General features: G+C 36.9%; 1 long non-coding RNA gene across 1 annotated transcript; it reads left to right on the top strand.

Moving 5' to 3' along the window:
* Window positions 1–273: 273 nt before the first annotated feature.
* Window positions 274–2,825, top strand: LOC311083556. Its single transcript, XR_014606315.1, has 4 exons — window positions 274–321; window positions 2,453–2,513; window positions 2,602–2,647; window positions 2,730–2,825. It is a non-coding gene; the product is annotated as an uncharacterized lncRNA (long non-coding RNA).
* Window positions 2,826–5,038: the final 2,213 nt, after the last annotated feature.

Here is a 5,038-nt window from a genome sequence, read left to right as displayed (position 1 = left end):
ATCAGAATCTTGCTTCATCACTGTGTCCTTGAGCAAAGCACCAAACCCCTGGTATTTCCACAAAACTGTCTCTGCAATTAGTGTACTGAGTCACTTTATGTTCAAATCATCTGGCAACAATTTGACATTCAAATACAAATACGAGGGATGATAATAGACTAAGAGCAGCGATCTAACAGACACATGCATATTCCCAGTTCTTAGAGGACAAGGTGTCTTTCTATTTAACATGCAAATCGAATGAAATGCACGTGTCCTAACATTCAGTGTCACAGGACCTTTGGAGACAGTGCTATCGGTATTCCTTGCATAGTCCAGCAGGTAAATATGTTTATTAATTATTATGTTTCGGACATACCACTATACCTGCGATTTTAAAACAAAATTAGCCATTTGTGACACGAGTGGTATTAAAATGTTTGTAGGCTGTTTGGTGACAGGGGATTTAACATATGTTACATGGTACATATGGTACAATGAACGAAGAACTATTACAGAAATCCTACAATCTGAAATATAAGAATATATCTAAAGAAACATGATATTTACGGTTCACATAATTCTATAGCCTATATTATGATAGTAATTTCTGATGATGTGTAAATACTTTAAAAAACATTCTAATACTATTAAGGCGTTGTTTAGCTCTAATCTAATGTACAGCTCTAATGTAAAAATGTTTGATATAATTATGTTGAAAAAATGTCTTAATATGCCAAAACAAAAAGCTTGAGACACCAGTGGACTGACGTTTTAGTAAACTCTATTCAGTATGACTAAATGGAACTTCATAAATACAAATATTAAATCAGAAAGCTTTGCAGATACATATATTGTATGGTCATATCTGGATTCACATCTGTTTGCAACATTTACAACATCCACCTAAAGACACTACTATAATTTTTATCCAAATCTGTGAGGAAACACTAAACATTTCTTTAAAAAGCCCAGCAAAATTGACTTCAAAATCAACTTCTTTTATTGGCATGTTTAGCTGGATATATGAGATCAAATTTACATTTAAAAGTTAAAGCTTAATTTATACAAAGTCCTAAATAGTAACACGTTCTTCTGCGTTTATGCACGTTCTTGACCCGACTATGCTTAATAATCCGACAATGCAAGTGATCATGTAAACGCGTTAACCCGTTTTCCTTTATCAGAGTAAGGTCATAAACAGCTTAAGCGTAAACCAGCATGTAAACGCATTAACCTGCTTTTTGCTGGCTTATTGAAGTGCGCATGTGTGTTATGTGAATGCGTTCTTACTGTAGATTTAAAGGGATAGTGCACCCAAAAATGAAAATTTTCTAAATTTAATTTTTTGGGTGAACTATCCCTTTAAGTGCATCCTGAAAAAGAGTGAGCGTTTTGCAGTAAGGGAGGAGGTAATGTATCACAAACTCTGGCTGAATCCGAAATCGCCCCCTAAACTCTCCATCCCTATTCCCTAAATTCAGCCTCACTCTTTTCTTGAAATCTGGTGCAGCAGCAGAAGAAGTGGTACAGTCAAAATGCTACATCTGTAACTGCGTGAGAGAATAATATTTATAAAACGGATAGTTCCAGTCCTTGATTCTGATTGGTTGAGCCACGTTTGAAGCCGTTGTAAATTACTCAACAAACACACACCTGTGGCCGCATTACATTAGTATTACTGCGCAACTGCCGTTTGTGATTCTTTGCTGCTGCATGTGTTGCTAAGCAACCTCTTTGGAACTACATTGCTTGGCGGGGGAATAAATGTGTTATAACGTTACATTTTTTGTTGCTGGTGTTTATTTTATGAATAAAATAAATATTAAAATTAATATTTTTATGGAGTAACCATTTTATAAAAGCAGCTCAAACTTACGGCTCATTTAAGCAATAAGCCCCGCCAAGCCGTGTTTTACAGTGGATTTAGAACAGCTAAGGGGGTTTTAGGCACTCCGCGGAGACGCCCCTTAGCTGTTCTAAATCCACACGGCTTGGCGGGGCTTATTGCTTAAATGAGCCGTAAGTTTCCCGCTGATTAGTTGCAATTACTCTTCGGTTTTTAATGCTTTATTTAACATCACAACCAACATAAATTAAATACGCAAATTATTACGTTTTGACGTCACTACCGGGAAATAACCTGATTTATTAATAAAGTCTTGTAAACGCGGTAAACTAAATTCCTCAACAGCGCTTTAAAATTTAAACACTTTTCAAATTTTTGGATGCTTTAACCCTCTATGGCATGGTGTTGCCCTCAGGCAACAAACTACCTTTTTGGACCTCACACGCCCCTTTAATTTTTTTATAATATTTTTTTTTAATATATAATATCACCTGACATGTCTGTTCAATGAAATGAGGGGCTGAAGTGGGTGTGACCTTTTGTTTGGGGGTGGAGCAGTCCTTTCATGAAGCAAAGCCACATGGTACAGAGTAATTGTGGGAGTTATGTTCATGTTCCACACAGGTCATACAAAGAGAGAAAGACAAGATGGCTTCCAGATATGTCTGTGCGCTGATCATCACAGGTTGGTGGCTTCACATCACAGTAAATTCAAAATCATTCAAATGAATCCTTTTCCTTCTTACTGATCTATTCAGTACTATGTTCTTCAGGGGTGATCAGTGTGACCACTGGACTGCTGGCATCTTGGACGATGGGGTGCGAATTATATAGTTCTTTAAAAATATGTGACAGTCCTGTAAGAATTCTTCATACTTACAGGTTTTCTATTCTTGTCTAGGTTTGAACTAACTGAGATTAAAATGAAGTCTTCCACAAATCTATTCACAATCAGCTCAAATGCAGCTCAAACAGAGACGACAACATTAGCGGGTGCATTAGCTGTGACTGAAGGTGTCTCGAAAACACAAATAATCACAAACTTTCCTGGAACTGCCTCGATGAAAAAAATGTCTGGAACATCTGTGGTATCAAGAGCATCATCTGCCATTGCTTTAGCTGAACTCTCTCTGCAAACAACGGCTGAGACAGCAGCAGTGAGTGTAGCTGGGTCAGTGGAAACTACAGCTGGGGGAACAATCTCCACGTCTGAGACTAAATTTAAGACACCCATTTTACCTGTAACAAAAAAGGCAGAAACTCTAGAAACAGCTAAATCAACTCCAGGTGAAACAGTCACCGCATGTACACAAATAAAAGAAATTACCGTTGAGGTAACATGGACAAATACAGCTCAAAAAACACCCACACCTGAGAGAATACTTGTTAGTGATTTTAAACAAACACATAAAAGTGAAACAGATGTGGGGACATTTGAGAAACCAACAGAAGTAGGCATCACAGTACTAAAACAAGAATCAGGGACAACCAGTTTTGCTAAAACTACAACTACAGCTAATATCAAAAGTGCAATTCCAATACCTGAACCAATGACAGACAGAGCAACACGTTTCATTACCACTTATTTAAAAACTTCAAAAATTACACCTGAAAAAAAAGCAACAACAAACATTAGATCAGCCGTTACATTCGAAACAGCAGCATTTATAACTGAAACAAAAGCGGCAACAAGCACATTCATAAAAAGACTACAAACAACAGGAAAAGAGCCATCTAAAGTTGAAACAACCACAGTCAGACCACAAGAATCTACTCAAGCTATAAAAACTTTCAATGGTCCAACAACAATAAATGAGGCTACTGGTATAAATCTTATAACTATGATTCAAACTGCTACTGGAACCAAAGAAAAAACAGTGGGAAAACGATTAAGTACTGCAGGTACAGGGATAACAATAAAAGGCAAACGTGGCCAGGTGAAGACACCCCTGTCCCATGATAAAACTTTGTATTCTGCCATCACTCTGGGTTGCATCCTAGTTATTTGTGCCCTATTAGCTCTTTTTGTGTTTATAAAGGATTTTATTGGGTGCTAAGATACTCAGCCTATACAAATGTTGATTAACCATTTCATGAATAAAAATTGAATATTTGTTTTGGAATGTAAATAAACAACTAATTGAAAAAATAACTAAGTCACTAATATGAATTCAATATTTGATTGTTGATTTTGTTTCCCCAGCATAAGATCTTAAAAGGGCACTACATCCAAAAGTGAAAATTCTATCATAATTTACTCACCCTTATTTAATTCCAAACATGTATGACTTTTCTTCTTCTTCTTCTTCTGTGGGACACAAAAAATACAATAATGGTCAATGGTAACCAAAACTGTTCGGTTACCAACATTCTTCACAATATCTTATGGAGAATCCCCACAAAGATAGCGAACCAGACGTATATGTACCTGTGTGTGTTCTGCAGGAAAATAAAGTCAGAAAGTTTGGATGAGTAAATGGTGAGTAAATGATGACAGAATCTTAAGGTCAAGTATCCCTTTGTGTTCGTTTTTAACATGTGCTTTTAATATGCATATTTTCTTAAGCAAGAGAAAAATACAACCACAATGAAGTGATTGTCTAATAATCTATTATCCACAATGACCATTGCTTGTTTTGTTAAGCAGAGGATTAAAGACACAACTAATACTGAAGTGGAGTTCTGTCTAGATCTTAGTCCGCCCCCAAGTTATATGCTTTCCCTCTCTGCTTACCTGAATACAACACTATACAAGATCTTGTATTCCTTGCTATTACATTTGATGTAACATTAATTACACTGATTAAGAGGGGGGAAGTGTGTCTGAGGCTACTCACTCAAAGCAAAAAATTACCTGTTGTGTTGATGCACAAAATCTAACGGCGAAGATTCTCCACCCCTGAAATGTCCACTGATTGGTGGAATGCCTTGTAACGGATTGGTCATCGCCCCTGATTGGTCACCTGCGTTAGATAGTAGAGTTTGTTTAGTAGCAAGTTGGGCTAATTTGGTTCTTGACCAAACAATTTTCAAGATTCACGGATGACATTATTGTTTGAAATGTAAACAGATGTTGTGTTGTATTTATAGTACTGGTATGGCCTCGTTGGCGCAGTAGGCAGCGCGTCAGTCTCATAATCTGAAGGTCGTGAGTTCGAGCCTCACACGGGGCAAGACTTTTTAATCTTACTACACTTAAGTACAGTCATG

The sequence above is a fragment of the Abramis brama genome (genome assembly GCF_963993115.1).
Source record: "Abramis brama genome assembly, chromosome: 5".
Lineage (NCBI taxonomy): Eukaryota > Metazoa > Chordata > Actinopteri > Cypriniformes > Leuciscidae > Abramis > Abramis brama.
This window is presented reverse-complemented; position numbering and strand designations above follow the sequence as displayed.